The sequence below is a fragment of the Seriola aureovittata genome, chromosome 4 (genome assembly GCF_021018895.1).
Source record: "Seriola aureovittata isolate HTS-2021-v1 ecotype China chromosome 4, ASM2101889v1, whole genome shotgun sequence".
NCBI classification, from domain to species: Eukaryota; Metazoa; Chordata; class Actinopteri; order Carangiformes; family Carangidae; genus Seriola; species Seriola aureovittata.
This window is the reverse complement of record NC_079367.1, coordinates 28,769,306-28,797,095: the sequence shown is the minus strand read 5'-3', so window position 1 is coordinate 28,797,095 and position 27,790 is coordinate 28,769,306. Positions and strand designations below refer to the sequence as shown.

The window sequence follows — 27,790 nt, the reverse complement described above, 5'->3', positions numbered from 1 at the left end:
GTCGCTGCTGTCCTCTGACTGGCTGAGGGGGAGTTTCTGACACCACTGCTGCCGTGGAAACCTACAGCGCGTCTCATCACAGCCAGGCCAGAATCAATTTTGAACAGAAGACGGGAGAGAAAGAGAGAGAGTGCGGGTGGACAGAGGAGGAGGGGAAAGCAATGAGAGAGAAGAGGAGATGCCGTGGCGGTGGAGTGTGGCGAATCAACAAAATGGTGATGGTGGAGGATATGCTGCTCATCGCTACACTTCCCTGTAAGGGCCTCTTTCATATCATTTACTGGGTCACATTCACATCAAAGGATCTCTGTCTGTTTGGGAGTGTGTGGGTGAGTGCTGTGTGTGTGTGTGTGTGTGTGTGGAGTAAATGCAAGTCGAAGTGCATGGAGATGGCTAAGTGCTGCCTAAGCATGTGTCTGTGAGGAAGAGATGGAGACCAACCATCAGGATGTAGCAACAACAGGATGTTTTTCTTATGTCCACTGAGTTTTTATCCGGCTTTAGCTGACAGCAAAATACAGACAAACCGATGATACTTGCTACAACATGATTATGTATGAGACAATGGTGCCATTTATAATGTGGAAGCCATTTCTTTAATATCTGTGTTTGTATTGGGCCAATGTACGGTGGCCCCCGAGAGCCGGACACACTGCAGTTTGAGAAAACGCATGGCAATAGACAAAACACGAACAAATTCACAAAACATAATCAATTTGAAAACACATGAGCTGCAAATACTCACAACACAAGCAAACACACAAACGTGCTGCAAGTAGCACAGACGACAAGAGAAGTGTTTCCAGGGGACAATAAAAAGTGATAAACCACCGTATTAATAAAAAAACTCACGATTAACAGGATCGTTTATAAATGTAATGATCAAGAAAAGAGAAAATTACCAATTAACAGATTTTCAAATTAGTTTTGAGAGAATTGAACACAACAAAAATGCCAGCTTTGTGTTATAAAATGATAATAAGATAATAAAAGTTATTTTCAGAAATCAAACCCCCCCCAACTACTACCACCACATTAATCAATAGACCAGATCCTGTCAGTCAGGTCCAAATATAATGACAGCTTTTTATAAGACAAATGGAATCTGAAACAAAATCAGAGGCAGACGCTCCTCTGTCCGTTACATTATATTCTCTGTTGTGTTTGTACTTCAGCATTCTCTCAGCTGTGACAGACTTTCCCTCATAATCAATGAGCCACCTGAGAACATGAGTGAGAAACCATTTGAGTGTGTGTATATCAAGCTTCAACCCTCCATGTCTGCCTCTATGTCTAAACAATGAAGCCGACGCTGAAGTACCTCTAATGGCCACTAGAGTCTGGCTCCAACAGTGAGTCAGTCCCCATAGACTCCCATGTTAAAATGTCCAACTTTACAGCAGAAATAAACATGTTTACAGCCTGGTACAACAAACAGTTTTGGTGTTCCTCTTCCTCTTTCATGAAAACTGTTTACATAACTCACCTGTTTCCATTTTATTAAGGCTCAAAGTTCTACATAATAGAAGGTGTGGCCTCTTTGAGTGACAGGTGGGTGAGTTTATACTTGCCAATCTATACTTTATACAAATTTTTGGATTAGCAGCGGTGGAGCAGCTCACTCTGAGCTTCAAAACGGCTCTTCAGAAACTTGTGGGTGACGTCACAGAGGCTACGTCCATCTTTATTTACAGTCTATGATGTATGTGTAGGAGTGCGTTTATGTATAATGTATGAAGTTGAGATATGACAGTCTTCTCCAGTCTCCAACTTATTCATGTTGTATACATCTCTCTCTGCTTCTCTGCCCCCGACCCCTCCCACAGGGCTGACCACTCATGGCTCTATTAGGTGATCTAGAAACAACAAGAGTGTGTTCCTCATGAGCATGTTTCTCTGACCGTGATCAGGATTATCGACTGAATCACAAACCCCCTGCAGTTAATAATAAGATGAGCTTTTTCTATGTGTGCATACATCAGGAAGTGTGTGATTCATGACCCGGTCAACTGCACTTAACAGAGCTTAACTGTGGAAAGAGAAAAAACACAGCATGTGTATCGTTTCTTCGCTATATATAAATAACCTTTAATTATTCAGGGTCGAGCACAGATGCTCTCATTCAGTCACGCTTAGCTTCACACACGGAACTCATACACATACACACTGTGGTACAGTATGTATTCACACAATCACTCCACTTATGCAATTATGAGTCTTAAAGCAAAACCGTCTCTTACAAAGTATGTTTATATTGTACTGATTTGCTTTGACAAATACACTATGGAGGCACATAATTGCTTCCTGGATAATGTTCAATGGCAATAACCTTATCAATCCAGAGGCCACATGAGTGACACTGTGCAGGTTCCTCAGTAAACACTGCAGGCAAAGAGGCAGATTTACATGACAAAATACACAGTTTGAGTATTATTTCTTATGTAAACTTGTGACTTTTACTCCACTAAACTTAAAGACAAATATAATACTATTGTACTACATTTCTAAGAAGAACTCTTACTTTGAAGCAGAGCTTTTAGTTGTTTTAGTAGAGGAATTAATTCTATTTTATTTTGAAAAATGTGTGTGACCATACACTGCTCCTCAAATCCTCCACTGTCAGTCATGTTTGAACCTCTCCGTGTCCTAATGATGGCGACATTAAGATAAATATGAGGCAGACGATTGTTCACGGCTGATCTGAAGTCTGTGTTTAGAAATAAAGAAAGATTAATTTAGTTTTAAATGTTTGCTGTGTTTACCACGACCACGACTTCAACATTGCATCAAAATAAAGCTGGCCAATTTGAGGGAGTATGTCGAGGTATGTAACTCTGTTTAATTCCAGATAAACTTTAAAACAGACACTTTGTAGTTGACTGTCCTTTGTCCTTTAGTTGATTCAATTGTGTTTTCATGTCCATGTCTACAGTCTTTGTATCATATTCTAAAGTCTTTTTATCCTACACGTTCTACAGTCAGTCAGTCAGTGAGTCAGTCAGTCAGTCAGTCAGTCAGTCAGTTAGTCAGTCAGTCAGTGAGTAGGATGTTTCAGAGTCCTCAGATTCTGTAAATGTAGAACAAAACAATGAGTTGACATGAAAAATGTACTTTTGAATACTTCAGTATTTTTTAAAATCAAGCACTCCAGTACTTGAAATCAAGTAAATATCTGACTGAACAACGTTGACGTGTATTGGAGTCATATTTGACCAGGAGGATCTATATTCTGACCCAAGTAATGTCAGTGCCTTTCAAATCACTGTTGCAACTGGTTTCATAATCCGACACAGTTATGGTCACAAAAATGCGCTAAAATAAGTCCTTCACAAATGTAAGGGGACCTTCATCATCATCATCATGGTCACAATGTTGGTCATAGTTAAAAGAAACCGACTTAGACCAAAGTCCAGCTGTGGGGCTCTCTAACAATGTCACACTATTTCTCTCTTTGCTCCCGATGGACGAGAGTCAGATTCTCTGCAGCCGGCAGAGCTTTTGTCACATTAATTTATAATGAAACATATGGCAGTTGGGCACATAAATTTATTTATTTACCAGGTTTATCATGCCATACATATAGATGGTTCTCTCTTGACAGAGAGAGGGGGTATAATATGGGGATAACGGTGCATGCACACACACACACACACACACACTCCTCTGTACTGGAAGGCATTCATAGTGCTACATTTATTCATACACACAAAATGTGATGGAGGTAAATCTGTGAATAATGAAAAAGGAGAGACCTGAAGGAGAATTTCAAATCCTGCTATAGTGTCAGCTCCACACAGCTGACCAATCACTGCATGAAATTTCTCCATTAGTGTTTGTTTCTGCTGGTGTTAAGATTTTAGCTTCAGCCTTTTCTAAAACTATTTAATGCACAGTTTGTTTTCTTTGAATTGGTTTTATCTCTTCATGATAATTCATCAGAGGAAAGAGCAGGCCTGTGGGAACAGTAAATCCAGGTGATTATAAATCGGTGATTATGTATGTAAAAATTTGACTTCCTGCTGCTCAGCAGCGAGGTCAGAAGTCACAGGCAGTTTTGATTCACTGTGCAGATGAGGGTCACTCCCAAAGCAGGGTGGATACCTGCTGATGTTGATCTTTATTGTCACATGGAGGTCACCGGCTGACCCGCTCACCTCTGTTGCGTCTCCCACTGGGTTTTACTGAAGGTATCCAGTGAGGTTCACAGCTGCTGAGGTTAATCGATGTCTTTAATTCAGAACCACTGATTGATGAGAAATAAAGAAGTCACTGTCAGCAGTGCTGAGCTGCCACACTGCTACTGGCACCTTCTATTGACTGCACTCACTGTGTGTTAGTATGTGTGTGTACACGTTTATATACTCCAGCTTTCTTTATTAGTGATTACATTTACTCTTTTCTTTGTAGGTGAACTGTAGGGGGTCTAGTGCATATTCAACCTGTGGCCTCAGAAGGTGGAGAAGCAGCCGCTCCAGGGTCTTCATGATGTGTGATGGGAGGGCCACCGGTCTGTAGTCATTTATCTCAGCCAGTTGCCCTACTTTAGGGGCCGGAACAAGACATGATGTTTTCCACAGGACCGGGACCCTCTCTGTTTGAAGGCTTAAGTTAAAGATCCTCTGGAGAGGCTCAGCCAGCTGGGCTGCACAGTCCTTTAACAGCCTCGGACACACACCATCAGGGCCTGCTGCCTTTCCAGGACGTAGCCTCTTGAGCTCCGCCCCCCACCTCCTCCGCTCTAAAGGACATGAGACTTGACCCCAGTGTGGAGGGAGTTGCAGCTGCAGTGTCAGGTTGTGGAGGAGATGCTGTAGGAGAAGCTGCAGCTGAAGCAGTGGGAGAGAGAACAGGTGAGGCTGTGTCACACCTGTTGTAGAACAGCTTGAACTCATTGGCCTTGTCCACATCACCTGATGTTGCCTGGCTGTTCTTCTCTTTACAGCCAGTGATGGTCCTCATCCCCTTCCACACCTCTCTGGTGTTGTTGTGCTGCAGCTTCCTCTCTACTTTCTTTTTGTAGTCCTCCTTCTCCTGCTTTAATCTCCTCTTCAGCTCATGTTGCTCACACCTGAGCTTCTCCCTGTCTCCATCCCTGAAGGCTTCCTCTTTCTGCTTGAGGAGGGTCTTGATGTTACTGGTGATCCAGGGTTTGTTGTTTGGAAAGCAGTGTACAGTCCTTGCTGGTATTACAGTGTCCATACAGAAGTTAATGTAGTCTGTGGTACATTCAACCATTCTATCAAGGTCAGGGTCCTTGCTGTTATCATTTTCCTGTGACTCCAACAGGACATTTCAATCTGTTCACTCAAAACAGTCTTTTAGAGACTCACTGGCCTCCGGGGTCCAGTTCCTGAATGAGCAGGTGGTTGCAGCCTGTCTCAGTACACAAGGCTTGTAGGAAGGCTGAAGAAAAACCAGATTATGATCTGATCTGCCAAGTGGTGGTAGAGCTGAGGCAGTGTAGGCCTCCTTAATGTTTGCATACAACAGATCCAGTGTCTTATTTTCCTTGTGGGACAATCAACATACTGAGTGAAGCCAGTCAGGTGAGAGGTGAGAGTGACATGGTTAAAATCATCTGGTATTGTAATGAATGCATCAGGGTGCTGGGTCTCTACTCTCGCAACAGTCTTGTGAATGACGTCACACGCGACTGCAGGCTCTGTTCATGGTTGAATGTGAACAACAACGGCGACGATGTGTGAGAACTCCCTTGGTACATAGTACGGTCTAAGACCAACTGCCAACAGTTCAATATCCGTACAGCAGATCTTCTCCTTCACTGTGATGTGACCAGGGTTGAACCATCTATTGTTCACAAGCAGAACCAGTCCTCCACCTTTATTCTTCCCACTTGCTCTGGCGTCTCTGTCCGCTCGTACTGCAGTGAAGTCGGGAAAATCCACACAACGGTCGGGAGTGTTTTCGTTTAACCAGGTCTCCCTGAAACACATGAGACTACACTCACGATATACTCGCTGGTTCTTCACAAGTGCCTCCAGTTCATCACACTTGTTAGCCAGGGAGTTGACATTTCCCATGAGGATCGATGGTAGAAAAGGCTTATATCTCCACCTCCTAGCCTTTAGCTTAGCATCCACTGTACAGCTTATTCAGCTCAGCTGGCATGGGATGTTTAACTCCATATCTAGTAAACTTTAAAGCCAGGAGTTCTTCCTTCATGTACTTTATTTTCTCCATCATCAGACAAAATGAAGACGTAGAATAAAATTGACAAAAAATATACTAATATATACAAATATATTGCAAAAAACTATGCGCTACGCAGACTTGCTGCCACTTGTTGCCAGCACATCATTTAAAAGGGCCATATTGAGGAAAAAATAAATCTTAATTATAAAAAAACTCATAATATTTCAATAAAAAGTTGTAACATTACAAGAATTAAGGTGCAATATTACAAAAAATTTAAAATGATGAAAATTAAAAATGTAAAATTTCGAGAGAAAAAACATTATTTTTAGGAAGAATACATAAACCAATCAAACGAGTGAAAGGACAGTCAGTGTCAGCCTGAGCTGCTTCTGGCAGCTGCTGTTTGTCTAACAAAAGAATAGACTCAGTTTTTTTCACAATCTTTTCATTGTCTTGATGATGATGATGATGATGATGATGCTTATTAGCCAAAAGATGAAGTAACTCCTGCTCCATGTTCCTACCTAAAATGACCACTTCATTCTCATAATGTTATGACTTTTATTTTTGAAATATTATGATTTTATTCTCAAAATTACGACTTTATTCTCATCATAAATGACTGTTCAATTTATCATATGTAATGTTTTGTATCTGGACCCTGAGTCTGTGATTGACTGATTGAGGGATAGTGTTTGCACTTACTTCTAAAGATGGACGGGGCAGGATGTTCTTACTGCATAGGAAAGAGGAAAGAGGAAAAGGGAAGGATGTCTGCCTCACAAAGCAATTGGAGTGATACCAGAGATCACAGATCTGGTCTCATACCAACAGTCAGCAGTGCTTTCTTTTCAGTGCACCCTTAACCAAGTAGATTAAGTTGCCTCAACTCATAACCAAACCCAGAGAGGTGAATCTAAATATATATATATATATATATATATATATATAGCATGTATATCTTTGCATAAAAGACATTTAAGAGTGCTGCACGCCCACTTCAAAACATTTTCCTGCTGCTACATTGGAAGGAATTGAAAGATGACATATTATGTGTGACACCTTTTATGTTTGCTCACATCCTCCACATAAAAAGGTTTCTGACTGAAAAAACAAATGATTTCTGACCTCAAAGATTTGTTGACTTTAATTTGGAAGTCTTGACTTCCTTATAAGACCAGTATTTGTGTATCTGCACTTTGTTTGTGTCACACTCTCCAACATTTAATAAATGCATTTTTCATGTTTCAGCAAACAACCACAGAAAATGTGTTTCATTCCAGAGATGAGATATCTGCATTTTGATGTAAAATAGTCCCCAAAACTCTGCTCAGTTTGTAAGGAAAACACTCATCTGTGGTTTAAAATATTGATGTGAGAATATAAGGAGCAACATCTTCTTTAAATGAATATGTATTCTGAGCTGTCAGGTGAGTACAGGAGCAGAACATCTTCATCCTGAAGAGGAAAAGTCAAGTGTCCTTACGACCTCTGACCTCCCTGTAGAGAGGAACAGACGACATCTAATTTTCCCTTGAGCTTTAAATGAAGCTGCAAGTCAGTGATTTTCAACAGAAGGACACTGAGCCACTCTGACTTGCAGATTAGGTCGCCATGACTAAGACCTGTGTGGGCTGCAGCACAAAAGTCGCTTGCCTCAATTATCTCGACGTTTTATCAGTGAGTGGATGTGCCGTGGCAGGGTGATCAGTAATACGGATTGGAGTGCAGATGGTGTGTCAGTGGAAGTTACCACTGGCAGTAAGGAAGGAAAACACAGAGCTGAATGGAGCGATCATGGAGCGACTTCAAACAAGAAATCTAAAGAAAGTCTGTTTCTCTCTTTTGATTCAGCATCTTCAAGCCCAAATGAACAAACACCGGACTCAGCAGGGTGATGTTCTCTGTGCACTCGGCCTCATTGTGTGTTGAAGGCTGCCAGATTGACTTTTTAAAAAGTACCAGCAGGTGGCTTAAAGCTGTCGTGGCACCTCCTGACACCGAAACATAAAACTGTTAATAAATTCCACCTTAAAAGGAGGTTGTAGCTACTGATGCAACGAGCCAATGCCAGTGCTCTCTTTCTCCCAAATTTTCAATCTGTAAGTGTCACTGTGTGGACCAATCTGATACACCACATCCCTGTGTGCCAACTCCGCTGCCATCACTGGAGATGACTTTGAGTTTGGACCCACAATGCAACTGGACACCTGAAGACACGTTAACCGCTAGGACAGCCTATGTTTTCACGTTTTACCTACAAGACTCACACTGAGTGCCTTTCATCATCATCTGATATGAAAACATCACTTTCCCACACAGTCAAAGAAGTAAAGTGTGTGTCCTGGATCGTAGGTCAGTGCATCACAGAGCAGAGCGGCTCTCCGGACCCTGGCTGCTGAGAGCGTGGTCAGCCAAAGAGCCGACCGCGCAGGATGCGGAAGTGAAGGGGATTGTAGAAGTTAGCCGACGTCGCTAACATTCAGCACCAGAGTGTCGGAGCAGGAAACAGGTGGACATCAATACTGGGTTTGAGTTTGTGGAAAGTATCATTTGAGCTTATGAGGACATGTCAAGAGAAAGAAAAAACAACACATCTTATAATATTCTGTCTCATTCACTGTTAACTGCGTGATGATATTGTGATGATATCGCTGAGCCTCTTGGTGAGAGCTAGAAAACAAAATAATAACAACGTTACTCAATCTATAGTGTTGCATAACCAGATCTATTTCCACACTTTGTTTCAGTGCTGTGCCAGCAGTGGATAATTAAATACAGATTAAAATATAGTTTATAATGTATGGTGTAGTATTAGGGCCAAGAAGTCTGAAATTTCAAGAATAAAGTCATGGTATTACGAGAATTAAAAAAACTTTATGAATATTTGTCAGTGCAGTTTGTCCGTCTAACAATAGAATAGACTCACAAACTTTTCAATGTCACAGGATGCTCCACGTTCCTCATTTTAAAGCATCTGATATTTCCCCTCTAAAACAACACCCAAGCTAAAATTACAACTTAATTCTCATTATATTATGATTTTTCTCTCTTCCCCTCAATGTGGCCCTAACACTGTCGTAATAATGGGATAAATTTAGTTACCACATCCATGAACGTGATGCTGGTCAGTCATTCAGTCTTGTGTATGTCAGGTTTTGACTTTGGCTCAAGCCTATGTACGGTGTGTAACAGGATGATGACTGTAGTTAGTGACATTAATAAAACAGGTTTTCTGAATGTTACATAGGGAACCTTCAAATGTACCATGCAGTTTGAGTTTCATGCAACTCATTTATTCAGGTTTCCCCTTCGGTTCGTCACTCGTCTGTAGCTGTGCTGCTGCACACACACACACACACACACACACACACACACACACACGCTGCGAACAGAAACAGATACACAAAGACAAACAATACACATGGGAGAATACACAAACATGAACACATGGACAAAAACAGACAAAGGCAGATTATTCTCTTCTCCCTCTGAAAGGGATTAGTCAGCTGCTCCTCTAATAGAAAAACTGGCCTAAATAATTTCTGTAGCGAGCAAACACACACACACACACACACACACACACACACACATGCACACACAGACACACACACACACACACATACATACACAATGTTATATAGTCAGTGCAGGGAGATTTGTTGAGGTTACACATGGTGAATTACAGAATACTCCTCTCCATGATATTTCTCTCTTGCATTAGTTTGTGTGCATTACATTTATTTGTTGTGCATTGAAAACTATGAATGACCACGTGCATTTATTGTTTGATAAAGCACTTCCAGCTGTGCACAAGTAAATGCAGTGGTTGAACTGGAATTCAAATGTCAAAACGAAGGAACTACCAACATATTCAGAATATAATACTACCAGCCTGATGTTGACATGTGTGGTGGTGCAGCAGCACTGATCCGGTCTTTACTGTAAGACAAGCTTTGTTACCTGGAAGTACTTTAATATTTGAAGCAAAAAAAAAAATGCAAAGTGAAAAAAATCTTCATTTTTTATCTGGGCTACATTTTGACAGTATTCTCTGAACTTATGCTCTACCTTGGGAAAAGGTAGAGCATAAATGGTGGTTCTAAAAGAAAGCTGTTGATGCTCAGCTGAGTTATTTGATTGAAGCAGTTGGACAGGGTTACTTGAAATACATTTTTTACTGTCAGTCTTTCAAATGTCTGCCTCAGTGCTTTGAGTCCCACAATTGTATCTGTTGGATGGTGGGAGTAGAGGTTCAGAGGGCAGCTATCTCAAAATTCTCTGCAAATAAAACAAACTATCTGAATGGCAGGATGCTATTGGATGAAAGTGCAAATACATGTTTTCTTCCTGCTTTGAATCACACGACACTTTAACGTGTTGGCAGTACTATTATGCTGGAGGTAGTTTAGTTCGTCTAATTTGGATGTGAAGCATACGCTCATATAGCACATATAAGAGCAGATGTACATAATAACACATTTTATTACTGATAATATATATTGTAAACACACAAAACCTTATTGTTTGTTTGTGTGTCGCACGACTTTGTATAAGCAGAAAATGATGCATGTTGGAGCGTAATTCTTTGTTTGTTCGTGTGTGTGTCCATGCATTAACCTCCTTATTGATTGTGTGTGTGTGTGTGTGTGTGTGTTTCTTTTCTCTCCCATGAGTGTCTCGAATAATCTTTTGCGCTCATGTGGCTCCAGTGGGGTCCAAAAGTCTGAGACCACACTGAAAATTGCTAATATTTTTGGGGGCAGCCTGGTCTCTCACCAGCACATACCACAAACAAGGCCAAGGTCCGGGTGCAAATCCAGCCTGGGCCCTTTGTTACATGTCCTCTCCCCTCTCGCCTGCATTTCCTGCCACTCGCCAGTGTCTCTATCTAATAATTGTCTAATTGACCAACGTAACTCCTTTGTACAAAGATGTCAGATCTCCTTGACTTGTAACTCTTCCACTGAAGAATGCGTTCCGATGACACTCAGGTGGATTTGAGCTAATACATCAGAGGCTCGTTCAAGTGACTGAACTGAAGAAAAAAAAATGGCATCAGAACTAAGTGAAACTGTCAGAAGTCATATTGTTATTCAAAGCAAATATGGTATTTCCCAGCATCAAATCATGACTGGACTAACGGTTTATAAGAGGGCAGTGGAACTCTAAATCACTCAAAGACGCAGAAACTGGATCAGCTGTATCCAGAGCACGATCAGGCAGACCAGAAGAGACCACACCATCAGGAGATCAATACGTCAAGCTCAGCTCCCTGAGAAATAGAAAAGCAACTTCATCACAGATACAGAATTTGTTAGATAAAGAACAAAAGACAAGGAGGCTGTCCTGTAGTGGTCTCTGAGGAAAAGGAGCAGTTTCTGAATCACTCTGCGGGACAGGAAACAAGGCCAAACACTTGGGGTGGGCTGAGAAAAACCAGCATTTTGCAGCAGATGAAAAAAAGTCCTATTTACTGATGAGTCCAAGTTTGATGTGTATGGCAGTAACAGTAGGGTGACACAGAATGATACCAAAGTGTATCAAACTCCAGAGTGAATCATGGTGGTGGGAATATTCAAATCACCCTCTGGTTTGCATCTTTGTGGAGGGGGGGTTCATGCTGCAGCAGCGTAATGACCCCAAACACACCTCAAAGCTTTGCAGGACCTCCTTGGAAAACCAATCATGGACTTTCCTCCACGGTCACTTGACCTCAACCACACTGAACATTTATCGAGGGCACCTGAAGACTGAGAGAACCACACTCAAATCACACTGGGAGAACATGGGTCACCAGGTTCTGCACAAACTTGTGGAGTCCAGCAGCTTGAGTGCACGCTGCTTAGCAAAAAGGGGGGGGGAAACCAAATACTGAGATATTGTGAAGATTAATGTACATTATTTCAAATATTCAACTTCTCACTCAAGCTTTTATGTTGATATTATCATTTGTTATGAAATAAATGAGTGTTACACTTGAAACAAATGCAAAATAGAAGTATCTTGACTGGTGATGTCAGACCTTTGGATCCCAGGTTTGTGTATCTGTCTGTAATCCAGCACAGTTATGTCTTCTAGGTTTGTCCATTAGACTAAACGTAAACTGCTTATTAATTATGGTGCACATATTTCACCATTACAGCATTCCCTGTCCTATTAGAGTCCTCAGCTGTAATTGGTCCAAAGAGACTAGTCATTTGGTGATTTGGTGTGTGTGTGTGTGTGTGTGTGTGTGTGTGTGTGAGTGTGATAATTTCATCCCTCCCGTCAGTGGACATTTTAAATGGAGATGAGGATTCCTCCTGCCAAGTACAGAGTCATAATGTAACAGTAATGATAATAATCAGAGAGAAGATCTGATTGAAGAGATGGAGAAAGACATACACAGACATACACAGACAGTGCGAGAGAAAGAGCGAGAGAAAGCACAATAGTGATTAGATGAGTGCAAATGGCTGGCTGCCTGAAGAGTGGAAGGGACAAAAGACCTAAACTGAAGCCAATACTTAGAGCACAACTCAATTCCTGTAATTGCATCCATCTTTTTCCCTCACTTCTGTCTTTTCCTTACGTCTCAGTCGCTCCTGGTGAAGACGTGAGGAGAGAGGAATGAGAACCTTCATCTCAGGCGACATCTGCTCATCGGGATCAGTCGGCTCTCATTCTAGAGCTCTGTGGCAAATTTTGTTGGTGACAAATAATAGAAATAATAGTAGTCTAGATCTCGAAGGGAAAAAGTTGTTTATGGTTCGTTTAAGCAGATGATGAAATTGAAAAGATGTAAAATGAAGAACTTGGTGATGTTGTGAAGTGGAATTATATCAGTCAGCTGCAGCAACTTGACTCGCTCCTCAGAGCAGGAATAAGAGCTTTGAGGGAAGCCTTCAACAAGGAGGACTGGAACTATTTTCAGTCCGGTTTCTGCTTCTTTAGCTGTTTGACAATGGTGACAAAACAAAACAAAAAAAAACAGAATCACCGCCTCACAGTTGTATCCCTCCGCCAACCAGACAAGCTGCAGGAAATATGGTCAGTGTCTCTCCTTCCTGAGTTGCAGCGTTGAATAAGGTGCTTTGGTGTTTTGTCAGAACATTATGATGTCACAGTGAAGTTGACCTTTGACATTTTGGATATAAAATGTCTTCCCTTCATTTTATCCTTACAGACATTTGAATTCAATCGTGTCATAATTAGTGGATGAATTTGTGAGTTATGGCCAAAAAGTGTTCTGTGAGGTCACAGTGTGGTGGAAGTAATGAAACAACATATACTCATATACTACATTCACAACAACGTGAGGTCACCATGACCTTGAACTTTGAACTTTAACCTCTGTCCACCAAAATCTAAACTTTTCACCTTTTAGTGTTAATGAATGTTTGTGCCAAATCTGAAGAAGTTTTGTCGAGCCGTTACTGTGATATCGCAGTGACGAGGCCTAAACCGTGTTTTGTGAGGTAATCGTGACCTTGACCTTTGGACTTTGACCAAATGAATCCAAAAAAGTTCAGTAGAGGCGATAAAACATATCATGAGACCAGCTAAATCTTGAATTTGGTACTCCAATCCAATATGGCAGTTCAATAAAGGGGCTGACACTGATCTTGTTTAGTGGATCAGGAACTGGCCAATATGTGACTGATCCACACTGAATACACTGTCAGTGTCATCATATAGTATTATAGCATTTCCCCAATTAGTTACATTCAGATTTTAATTGTCACTGCAGCCCCAAGCTTCATGTTACCTTATAAAAATGTTTCCTTTGGGAAACAGAGAGCACTGGTATCAGAGTGTATCTGCAGATACCAATTACCAATTAGCAGATACACACAGCAAATAGCAACGGGAGAGAACACGTCAGATCATTGCATCCCTGGCTTTAAAAACACAGAGACCAGGAGGGGACTTGACAAGGGTTTAATCAGCTAAGAATAAACAGGAGAACTCAAGTGTCTCTTCTACAGCTGAACATATGTTGGCTGTAATAGTAACAGTTTTGTTATTTGCTGACTTAAAAAAGAGAGGAACAAAAAGAGAATTCACCATTTTTCTGTCCTTACAAAATCTTTACAAAAACAACCTGATTAAATTTTCAGATTTCATCGGCTTAGTGTGAAGATACTATGAAGTCGGAAAATGGAAACAGTGGGAGATAACAACAATAATGGAGAGGAACCCATGGGGGAGGAGAGAGGCAACAATGAAAGGTGATAGATGTGATAAAGAAGGGAAAGAAAATGGAAGCTGGAAGGTGGGAAAGGGCTGCAAAAGCACCAATCAAAGTGCTGAAGAAGAGGGCTGATGGAAATGAGAGATGAAAATGAAAAGCTTTGTCAGGTTGGACATAGAAAGAAGAAAGAGAAAAGAAGAAGGAGAGAGGTGAAGGAAAAAATGTCTCTCCCTTCCTGCCTCTCTCTCTCCCCTGCAGGCAGGAGAGGAACACTGTACTCTCCAAATTTTCCATTAGCCTCTTTTACTTTATACACAAACTTATACACACACATGCACACACACACACACACTCACACACACACACACACACACACACGAACGCACATACGCACGCACACACACACTTTTGTCACAAGTCTGTAAAAAGATTCACTGAAAAAAGTACCTAACACCTCCCCTCACACACCACATACACAAACACTCTTTCTCTCTCACACACACACACTCACACACACGCACGCACGCACACACACACACACACACACACACACACACACACATACAGGGTGTGCAATAATCCAGCCGACTCAGCTCTGGTTCCACTACAGTGGCATAATTGGAGAATTGGAAAAGGAACATGAAAGCCAAATGTGATTAGTGGTGTGTGGAGAGCGCCGGTCAGAGCCATAGATCGGCGGAGCTGATAAAAAGGCCTCACTGTGTGACTTCCATGTAAAAACTAATGGACGTGGTAGGACGGGGGCCACCGGGGAATAACGCAGCAGATGGATCAGGGATATTAAGCAGCAGGCACCTTCTGATATCATGTGATATTGATTCTTAACTTGTCCATTCAATACGTACTGGGAGTCTTTGAGGTTTGTAACACTGTGATTGAGTTTTTGTACCACTTTACTGTTACTTTGATGCAGTTTTAAGAGGAGCCGATGGCTGGTGCACTACGCCCCTCGGTTACATGTTTCCTGTGTCTGACGGACGGGTTAGGCTACAGGCTGATGATATGATCCAAGTCCAACTTCGGCTCAGTATTTGACGAGCAGCACTGCTGGTACAGCCCTGGATGTGAGGGATTACATTTGATTGCATTGTGTTGCATGGATTGATTACAGCTAAGCGTACGTTTTATGGGAAAGCCGGGTCTATTACTGGCATCTCCAGTGAAGTGCGGATCAGCTGAGTCGCTCCATAACAGTCTAGACCAGAGGTTTTCAAAGTCTGAGACTGTGGGCCCTCAGACAAACTCAGACCCCCTCACCCTGCTTTAGTTTACTCGCTTTGTTTCGCTCAATTCCTGGATGCCTATAGGATCGTGATGATGTAATTTGATCCCATAAACAGTTGATTATAGCCTAATACTGCTGAGACTAAATCAAATACACAAATATGAGGCTTTTATTAGTTTCTGATTCTGGGAAAAACAGCACAATTCCCCCAAAATCTCTATATCTCGGAACTATCTCTTTAACCAAATCACACATATTGAGGCCAATTTACCAGATTTCCTTTTGATAACTAATGTAATAACTTGTCTCTTCTATTCACTGAGCCTCCGCTGAAACAGTTTGGAGCCGCCCTGGTGAAGCCTCTGATCTAGACAATAACCTCACATAGACTTTGCAGCATGAAAGTAGCAACTGTGTTCCATGTAAATCAGGGCTTCTGTTTTCTTTCCTCTAAACTTAAGTTTACTTTGATTTTATGATCACTGCAAATGTTTTATTCATTTATGTAGCTATTGATTTATTTATTTGGACCCCCATTAGCCACTACCAAAGTAGCAGCTACTCTTCCTGGGGTCCACTCAAGTAAAAATGATATTGTAATGCAAAACAATGTAACTCAAAATCAAAGAAAAAAAAAAAGGATGGTCATTAATGTTCATATATTATGGAGCAAAACATGTCCTATATGTAAAGGAGCTGGTGTTCTGTGCCATTAGATATTTCTTTAAACTCTTTAAAAAAAAACTTCTACTAGTTAAATATATGAAAATTGTGATGGCACCATTCCAAATTTTCATTCTTATGTATATAACAGTACGTCACCTTGCATTCGTTTTTGAGACAGGAAGTAAGAAACAACCTCTTGATCCAGGCGTAATATTAAAGTTGTGCTCAGCTGAAGGTAACGTGATAGTAACGTATGGTAATGGTGGGATGTTATATATGTATATTATGGTAAATGATGGTAATTCAGATACATTAACCATCTTAAACTTTACAAAATTGTATCGGACTGGAAAACTGGAGTTATTCAGAGAAGCTGTACTGACAGTCAACAGCACATCAGCCCAACCTAACAATGACAAGTTGACTGGAATCGCCATTGTGTCGGTGGCTGCTGGTCATTTCCCACTGTTGCCAATTTAAACTGCTGTGACTGAGCTTTGGCCGTCATTGATCAGGGGCTTTCCCAATCCCTGGACGAAGCAGAATCCATTTTGTTTTTGTTTTTTTCAGGTTGGAGAAAGTCAAAGCCAACAGCAGATGAACATGAAAACAGCACAAACATGGGAACAGACCACAGAATCCAATCCCACCCTCTCTCTCTTCCCATCCCTCCATGCGTCTCTCTCTCCCTTCCCTTCCACCAGTTCTTCTCCTTTTTTCTCCCCTTCCTTTGCGTTCTCCATAAATCAACTTTACCCCAACATCCAATTTGTCCGCTTTGCGTCCTCCTTTCCTTATCTTCTCCCCTGTCCTTCCCTTCCCTCCCATACTACTTCAGTTAATGAAATGATCATTCCCATCTTTGATGCTGGTTTGTTGGGGTAGGAACCCACTAAACACAGCTCTCCCTGTGGGCACGTTTTAAACATTCAGGCCCGAGAAGTTTCATTGTCTTTTTGAATCATGTATAAAACAATGGACGATTAATCCAAACATGGCCCATTTATTTTTTGTACTTCCTACAGACATGATTATTAGTGTGTTTCTCTGGCTGAGCTGGATGACAGGCTGTACACATGGCAAAAAAGAATGGACTGATTCTTGGTGGCTATAAAATATATATTGGCCTTAATGATTTTATAGATGCCTTGTGGGTCATTCTTCATCATTGACCACAATGCCATGATCACCCCAGAGCCGGGTGCTGTTCACTGGCGCCTTGTATAACTGGATGGTGAAATTTAATAACCACTGCGACCTGCTAACAGAGGTTAGTGTTCTGGCATTTGTTATATTCTGCAAAGTTGTCAGCTGTTATAGCCAAGGCGTAAATAAATAATTAGCTTACCAAAGAATGTTCTTCTGTTAGTTTTAGAGCCTCATATTAAAAGACGATGGACCAGGATATGACTACATCCAATTAAACTGTCTGACCCCTGTCCAGCATGCAATATTAACTGTTATCTGCATTTCATTTTATGTCTTTATTTCTTTTAAATGGACAGTGAGGACTAGAGTCTGTCCCTTGAAACTGTATGTAAGAATAGTTAACCACCATTAAGGATGGTTCAGTTCATAAAGGATAGCTATTGACTTTGTTTTCTGGTTAGTATTTTCATCTTGAGTGTGCTGATGGTTGAGGTTACGAACGTCAAAACATTGCATGAGATGACTAATGAGCTGACTGGTTGTGGGGACCTGACACTATGCAGAGTCACATTACATGATATGGGGCAGGGGATAATTAGGGACATGGGTCTGTGAGATGTGAAGTGTCTGTACACTTCCGCCCACTTCACTGACTCACATCAGTCAGTTTTAATGGCGTCTGGGTCAGTGAATGGAAAGGCTTTACTGGGGGTCAATTGCTGTTTTTGCCCTGGATTCACTGGAAAAAGATGTGTGTATCGGCCTGAAATAAGCTGTGCATTGATTAAAGAAATCAAGTTTTCAGCGCTCTCTTGGTCTCTGTGCTGAAACACTAAAGCTTGGTCACTACACAAAACCACAAGAAGAGTTCACAGACAGGAGGGAGCTGCATCTGTTATTGTTATACAGCACGAAACTTGAACTACAGTAAACAGCCATTGTGGATTTGTAATTCACAGATTCACCAGCTTCTTTCACTATTTTTCCTGCCAAACTAAAGTCAAACCTTAGTAGAGAGTGACCCCATGATGATTATAGAGTATATATAGATATGTTTTGTGAGTGCTGACCAATAATTACAACAATAATTATTTTTATTTTTATTAATAAAATTCTGTCTTTGAAGGCTCAGCCTGGCAATAATAAAAACTAATATTTTCTTATTGGCAACAAATGATACGAAAACCAAGAATTAATTGATCCTAGACCTCACTAGAGCAACAAATGTGTATTAATCCACTACTAAAAATAGTCCCCAACAAATGCACTTTCCAAGACCCTTCCCATAAAAACAACCCAATAGGTCGTTTGTCCAAGCTGCTTATTATGACCCGTACAGTGCAGCAGATAACTGCAATCATGTTTCAAATATGGATACAAGCAGCAGAGTTGGTATGTTTATCCCACTGGGGTCTTTCATTTAAAGGACAACTTTCAATGATTTTGTAATTGAATGTTAATCATAGCTTTATTTGTGCAATTTCTAATATGTCATGTGAAAAATTCTGCATAAAACAAAATGTATTTTCAAACGATCATTTATTATGGATGATGAACCAAAAGTTCTGTAAGCGTCAACAGTCTACTTGTTTATTTGTATTTACATTAGCTCTCTAGGCTGACGCGCTAGCGCTAGGCTAGATAGCAAGCTTTTTTGTGAGTAATATTTTTGCTTTCATTTCATGTTTTACAGTGTACTATATTCTCCTTCTACATTGTTGAAATGTTTGATTTGACACCTGGATTACTCATATGAGAAAATTGTGGATGAATTTATTGCAAAAAATAATTTTAACCTGCCAGAAATTGCTGCCATCTTGAATTTTTAAGTGGCTAACCTGTTTTATCAATAGGAGGATTTGTGCCAAGTTTAACATTTGGATCTACATTTTTTTTTAATCCACATTTTTCTGTTAGCTACTGCGCTAGTAGTTACGTTTTATTGTTAAGTGATTGTATTGTCATAATGTGGTGTTCTCAATCAGTTTGTTTCCAAAAGGTGGATGTCCTTTATTTTCCCTACAGTGGCAGTGCACCTGAATGCACCGTGAGGAGCTTGAGGTGACAGGTGAATTTAATGAACCAATTAGTGTGAAGTGGAGTGGCTTGAAAAACTGTTTTTCAGACAGTGTGCGAGTAGGCTGAGAGGAGGAAGCTGCTGTGCTGGACTGTGTTGTGCTGGGCTGTGTTGGGCAGAAGAGGACTCCCCTACTTACCTGGAACCCCCCACTTAGAGGATTGTTGGCACCTGAAGGAAAAGGACTTCCCAGTTACCTGAAACTCACCCTTGGAGGATCACTGGCAAATAAACTCTGACTCTGACTCTCTCCCAGATATCAGGAGGCTTGCAATGGTGTGAGGCTGTGGAAGAGTGGGTCCCTCTCCCCCCCCCCGATTGAAGGTTGTGCTACCACCATCTTAAAGTCCACCAGAAATGCATCCTTGTGATTCGTGTAAATAAATAGTGTTTGCCCTTTTTTTACCAGAAACCTGTGTTTGGTTACTTTAACTCAAAGTGGTTCCTAACCGGTCCAAGTTCCAGAACCTTTTAACTTTTATTCTTAATTGTGTGTTGTGACAGTATGACACATCAATTACATTTAAGTGCCAAAGCCTGTATGTGTTAATTATGACAAAAGCAAAGGAGGATCATGATGTTGTTATATAGGAGTGGTATGGCCTTTAACACAAGAGAATGCTGTTCTATTACTGTTTCAAAACCACCATCAACATTGTTTCTTTTAACCATTTACTTTCACTTTAACCATGTGTTATTACTGCAACCATGAGATCCTCTAACCTTAAAGTGCTGGTGTCAACCCAAACTATGATAATTCATCATTTACGTAATGTAACTGAATTGAGTTTGACTTAGCTGAGTGACTACTACTGTGAATGACTCCCATGTAAAACACACTGTGGACCTGTTTTCAAAGCCGAACACCACTAATGTAAGTGAACAGCATCAGATAAAGACCAATAGTGTAGTTTCATTTGTTGTCTAGTCAATGTGAAGACAACTTGTCAGTCAGTTTGATAGTGAGCATCGATTCTGTTTTGGGTTTTGTTCACATTTGGATCACAGATTGATCCTTTGACTCAAACCTTTGGATCCCTGGTGAATACTGCAACGCAGACAGACAGAGGAGCTTCAGGGAGAATAAATGTGGAGGTGTTCCAAACCTGACAGTCTTTCTACCCTGATCTGAACTGCTATTGATAACACGTGACAAATACTGTAAGAAAAGAAAAAGAATAAAATGACACACCAAAGCACAAGAAGAAAACTGGGAGAAAGAGCAAGATAAACAAGAGTGGGACAACAGAGCAGGGAAATAATCACTCCTCTCTTCTTCCTCACTTATCTTCTCCTCCACTTTATTTTCTTTACCTTTCTGTTCAGCAGCCTCACTGCTCTTCCTCCTGACTGATGAAATGACTGTCACTGTGAACTGAATGTTTTTGTTCTTAGTCTCACCAGACTCCATATATATCTTACTGTTGATCTCACACTGTCAAACAACTCAGCAATTAAATGATATCACTCTTCTCTTAAAGTCCAGAGTCCTGTCAGCCATCCTCCTCTCAGAGTTCATCTGAGAATCTTGATGGTCAGAGTCTGTCACCGCCTCGGCGCTCTCAATCTATCCATCAGTTTATTCATCGTTTTGTGTGTCCATTGATTTATCAAGCCAGCACTGACTGATGCATCCGTCTCCCATGACACACCAATGGACAGACCACACCCTACAGCCATTAGCCTAGTCTTCTGAAACACTGATTACACCCAAGGGAGAAAGGAAGGAGAGAAAACAAGCACAGTCTCCAAGCAGCTGAAGAGGACACTAACAAAAACTGTCAAGTAGACGTCATTCAAACACCTTATCTCAGTAAAAGTATCAAATCTATGAGCATTAATCTTCAGCTATACAACAGCCTCCACTCCTGATGCAGGGACGTGGGTCTGATCCCCCTGATAAAGACTTGAACCTCCCCAAAAGAGGTAAAAACAACACTTAAGGGGGATTGAAACATTTGTCCTACTTACCTGTAATTGTAAATATTACAATATATTTCCCATATTCATCCCTGGATCTTGTACTACGATTTCAGACACCCCTAAAGTGGACCGTACCATTTCTAAACCTTGACAACTGCACATCTCACATGGCTACCTCGCTCCCACCTTCACTTTCCAGTTTTAAATTGTCATTTCATTACTGATATAAAATGTCATATATGATCTAATTAGCAAACACTGGTGCTCAGTCATGAGCAGTGAGACAATGGAGGATTTTGACATCAATATAGAGTTTTTTATTTCATGTTAATAGTGTTTGTGTCTCTGTGGTGGTTTTATTCTCTATCTTTAGCCTCTATGACAGACACCATCTTTGTTTTCTCTCAGGAATTCAAGTACAATTTTGTGGTACTTGTACGTAATTTGAGTATTTCAATTTTATGTTACTTTATACTTTCACTCTACTAGATTTCAGGGGAAATATTTTACTTTCTACTCCACTACATTTGGACAGCTTTGGTGAAATAAGGGAGATACCGTATGAAGTGTAACACTTCACTGAAGCAGCTACACTGTACTGGGTTCCCTTTTACCCTAGAGAAAAAGTTGACCCCTTGCGACTCTCATTTCATTACTGGCATGTAGTTCTGTAGAACATGTAGAACTGGTTTTGTGGTGAAGAAGTTAAATTCTTAATTTATGGCTTTTCGCAGAGAAATTATGATGATGATGTGATCCGATGGCCTTTTCCCTACTCCCTTTATCAAATGAGTTGTACTACCATTTTTTTCCAGAAAGAGATGATGATCTCGAGAGACCACCCTGCTCACTTAAAAGGTCAAATAAAAACTAAGACAAACGCTTATTATTCCAGCGTTGTGCCTGTTTATGCCTTCTTCTTGCAGGCTGCAAGGAGGAATCACTTTACTCTTATTGATTTCAAGGGCATGTTTAGCTGAATATTGGGAGCCACATGTACTAAATGACCACAGGACAACAACCAGCTGCTAGAACGCTTAAAGACTCAGGAGACGGAGTGGGCGGGAGCTCTTTGCTTATCAGTTAAAAGACTGACTGAACATGAGAGCGCTTTATTAGCCCCAATGCCTCCATCTCAAACACATTAACAGATACGAGTATAGACTCAGGCCAATGTGGAAACACATTAAAGTGTAGTCGAACCCTGATAGTTGAATAAAAAGAGATGAACGTGACCACTTGCCAAGGGAGAAAGGAGTGTGTGTTATTGATCTGCTAACTCAACACACACCTCAACCTACATAGAGAATCAGCCCACGACTAATAGTATTTCATGGGATCTTTCAAAAACACTCTGCTGACAGATTGTCCTGCCTTCTGTGTGAGAGATCAAGGAGGTAAAGCCCATGTTATTGATTGTCCAAAAAGATGAGCGCTCATACAGCCTCAGCGCTGACAACACTGTCGGGCTCTGTAGAGCTACATTGTAAGCCACATTTCAACACGTTTTTCAGGAACAAATTTTATCTTCTTACTGTGCAATAAAAGTATGGACATGGACCACTGGTTTGGGCCCATTATTACTCTCTCATAGGCTGCTCTACTGTTAATTTTTGGAAATACATATTATATATATATTATATTATTATCTATTATTTATCTTTCTAAGTATTTCTTACTGGCATTTTGCAGTTTCTCCTTCTTGCATTTTGCTGCTGTGACGCTGCAAATTTCCCCAGTGTGGGAATAATAACGGAATATCTTATCTTGTCTTTAAAAAAAAAGAATCTATGATCAGTTTTTTTTCCCAGATTTAAAAATGTATTGAAACATTTAAAAGATTTAGTCATCTCTCATACGCTTGGAAAGGTTTATAGCCCTAGATATGACATTTTGATGGGACTTAAAACGTGGTCTCTTACCCTTTAAAAGAAAATGATTCTACATTAACTTAAAGACTTTTTAAATAGTTTGCTAAACTAGTTCCTTCATCCAGATGCAATGAAATCTCTGCAATCACCAGGAAATCCCCACAACTCACCCGTGTCCTGCCTTGGCACCTACTGCTTGTAAAATTACAGAGGACAGACGATCTGCCGGTCTGCCAAAGTTTACTTTACGAGTGTCTTTAAATTCACTTCCCCACTGACTTCTGACCTCTATCAGGTGTCTGCATGTTTTTTGCTTGGGAAGGTTCCTCACTGGGTGAAATGACCCGGAAGTATCTAAGCTGCAGTCATGACAAGAGATGGTCCAGTTCTCTAACTGCAGAGGAAAGAAGCTTCAATGCTTCTTATCACCTTACCACAGACTCATCAAATCATCATTTTTCCACACTACAGCCAGAGACAGTCTTTAACAACCACATTATGTTAATGATATGTATGGTTAAGACTCAGCTGACATAGTGCTTGTCCAGTTGATGGGATGGTATTGATGTTCTTTGCACTTTTAAGAGCTGGGAGGAGAGACGTCCAATGCCTGTAATGGATATGAATCTAAACCCTGCTCAGCTGAACTGTGGAGGGGTTATTAAAAATTAAAGAATAATAGCAATGTTTTCCCCCTTACGGTTATTACAGTTGTCCCATTCCATTTACATTCTTCTTGTTTTCCTGTCTTCAGAAGAAGTCGTGCGCTATAATTTGTTCTTGTGCTGTATGAAAAAAAAACATCTACAGCATCTGAAGCAGATAATTCACAGGGAACATGAAGCACTAGTTTGAGTGTGACAAAGCTTGTGTTGTAGCTGGGCACACACACACTCAGATCGCTCAGTGGAACAGAGAGCATTTCTACTTATTTGAATAGATGTGATCTCGGGCAACTGAACACTGCAAACAATCATCCAGTATCACACGTGGTGTTTTCAAGACAAACGCCCTGACAAGAATAACACATCACGTAATTCTGCCTCAAACGTGTTTTTGTATCTGCAAAATGTTGATATCAGCTTTAATTCAGTTTTTCCAACAATATCTGCGCTTGCATTAAAATATCTTCTCGTAGCAACTGAAGCATGATTAGTGTTTTTATGATTAAGTTTAAGCAGTCACACCGCTTGGTAGAAGTTAGGGGAAAGATCAGGGTCTTGGTTTAATAGATACTACAAATTTAGCACAGTGACTGGAGGCAGAAGACAGGACTTTGCATGTGGCTTAGATATAACACACAGTCAGACTTCAGACAGATGTCTAAATTCATCAGTTGCACTAAGTAGTTATGTTCTTGAACATCTTTAAGCCTGACCAAGGGACAATGAATTCTGGGTAAATTAAGACTTTTTTTCAAATTAAAAAAATGGCCACCTGAGGAACTGCATCCAACCGCCGAGCTCCATTTACCCCAACAGAAAAGTTTGTCTTTAGGAAGAATTTAACAGTTAAAAGGACGTTTTACTAGGTAGATTCAGGGGAGAGTGAAAATATAAAAATAAAAATCTAATTTGGAAAATAATTCTAAAAACTCTCTCCATTCTCTTTGCTCTCTCCATAACAATGTTAGCAAACCACAAACTATCAACCATGTTTTCCTATTTTTTTGTTGTTGGGTGCTACTGGTCAGCGCAGGTGTCAGTGATTGTTACCATGGTAACGTTGATCATAGGCCCGAGTTAGCCTGGAGGTAAGGTGTGGGATTTTTTTGGCTTAAAATTAGTCAGTCTATTTTTATGAAACAGTCTGGCCAACATCAGATTGAAGACCGGACCAACACTACAGACCAGTCTGAGGTATCTTCTGGAAACTGCCTCTGTTTCCTTTCAGGACTATGGATCTAATTGAAATCCCAGTCAAAGTGGATCTGCAAAGCAATCACATTACCAGGTAATCCGGACCGAACATCGGTAGTGACCAAGGTCCACGGCACACACTACTTAAATGTACGGCAAACAAAACGTGATCAAGGCAGCAATTACATTTCACATCAGAAGATAATTAGTAGGCAAAAAATTAGTATTACTTAAATAAGGTCAGAGAAGGATAAAGATCATGTGAAGTGAGATCATCTAAACTAAGCTTCAGAGCACCGACACAAGCTGCTAAACATGACATGACTCGAAAGCCAAACAGCAACACTGTTTCATTGTTTCTAATGCCACCACTTCTCAAAGTAAATGAGTGAAGCACTTTGCCACTGGCTTCATGGAATAATTACTCCGTAATGAGGGGGCTCTGGGGAGCTGGGCATTATAAGATAAATCACACACTGCTCAGTCTTTTTTTTAAGTCTTTCAAATGTGTCCCAGGGGTTTCCTCTGTGCTTACAGACCATTACACTGCAAAAAAAAAAAAAAAAAAATCACATACATTTTTCTTAAATATAAATGAAGTTTGACCCAGGTCGTGGAAGTTAGTTTGTCTTCAACACATTTATTTTGATGATTATTCTCCTAACCAGAAGAAGGAGAAAAATGAAAATATACAAATACCATCAATATTTGCATAGCTGTAATTTGGATGTAGCAGTCCTTGGGCGGGGGGGGGGGGGGGGGGGGGGGTGTAAAGATACTAATTCTTTACAGGTTACAGCTTTCTTTATTATTTTGATAACTGTTTTTACTTATGTGTATGTACAGTATATGTTTATGTATATCTGCATCTGTATATATATATATGTATAAAATTTTATTGCTTTTTTTCATTTTCTTTATTTCATTATCAATTTATTCTATTAAGTGTATTAATAATAATAATAATATATATAACAATATAATAATATATATATAATAATATGTTAATATACTAATATTGTTATTGACTTTTTTTTTTCTTTGATAATTTTGTAATCCATTGAATGATTGTAACTTTGCTTTGGCAACACGTCATGCCAGTAAAGCCTGTTGAAATGAATTGAAAGTAATAAGAGTTGTGGCTTCTCTCGTTCAGGATCTCTGAAGTAAGTCACCAGTATCAAGTGAATTATCTTAATTCCAGTAAAATATAATGTCAGATTTTGTGAGCACGTCATTTTGTGCAGTGTGGGCTATGCGGCTGGTGCCAGTGGAGTTAAGAGATTTAAGGTTCCTGTGGAGAAAACATTTTAAAGCAAACACAGTTCTGCTGGAGAGAATTTAGGCGCCTGGAGCAGAGACAGGGCACCAGTGAAATCCAATGAAATAATTAATTCAGGATAAATTATCACAAACCATCCGACACGTTTCATTTATAAATTTAGAAAAAATGCCAAAATATCGCAATTAACTCCACAACAGCTGAGTCAGTCGACTGCTGTTTTTACTTTTCAGACCAGAGGACCTCAGTGTTTGAAAAGCCCCGTCACGACTTACACAGATCGATCAGTTACAGTCTCATTTCATCAGCGCACTAAACGACATAGCTCCAAAACACATTACTTCTCCAAACACACATTTTCTTACATCAACAGTTTGTGATGTAAGACAATTAGCAAAGTGATGCTGATACATCATAAGCATCCCTCTGTGGTTTCAGTTTCATTTAAATGTTCCTATTTTATTTATTATTTGGTTTCTGGTTGATGAATTTAAACAATTGTTTTTGAAAAGTTCTGATTCAAATAGAGTCTCTGTCCCTTTCTCTTTGTAATTGTTGCTGACATGAAACAAATAAAGAGTTTTAGGAAGTCGAGCACTCTGCTTTAAAAAATAAATAAATAAAAATTTTAAGAACACGTGCCAAAAGCCTTATATCTGGAAGAATTATATCTGCTCATGAAAATCACAGCTCTTGAGCGAATAACAAAAGCCTGGTAAAAAAATTAGAAGCGCCCAGTATAACGTGGGCTAGAAACAGTAGAATATATAGTAAATCAATAATAATGAAAAGAAGCTGAGAAAAAGATGGGCCCTCTTCTAATTAAGCAAAGGTTTAGAAATGTACAACTGAGATTATTTTATAAAGGAAATACAAAACACAAAAGCCTTAAATGGGGCGGTTAATCAGGGAATGATGACGTGTGAAACTCCAAGTTCAAGGACCTGGAGGGAGTTCAGGTGGAAAAATCTCCTTCATCACGCCTGAAATAAAGAGGACGCAAAAATCTAAATCACAACTAATATGTTGGCAGACACGTGTGAGCAAAGGAGCAAGTCATACACACTAATTAATTAAACTATTATAATTAAACATACACTAATTCTGGGAGAAGGCAAATGCTACAATTAAAGATGTCCTGCAATATGCAGTACCTAAGCAATGCAAGGTTAGGTACCTTGGAAATACAAATAATAATGTCATTGAGAACGAGGTATTTGACCAGGATATTATTGATCACGAGCAAGAAGCCAATAACAAGAAATGTGTATAAGCCAGGACTCCCTCTATACAACCATGGTTAGAAATGATGAGAGACATCTGTTCTATCTGTTCTCAAAGTGACCAATCGGCTCAGAGTGAGGGAAGATGTGTTCGCCGGGAGA

General features: G+C 40.2%; 1 protein-coding gene across 3 annotated transcripts in view; it reads right to left on the bottom strand.

Moving 5' to 3' along the window:
- Window positions 1-27,790, bottom strand: part of si:cabz01090165.1 (uncharacterized protein LOC100333421 homolog) — a 411,304-nt gene that overhangs the window by 349,398 nt on the left and 34,116 nt on the right. The gene's annotated exons all lie outside the window — the stretch shown is intronic.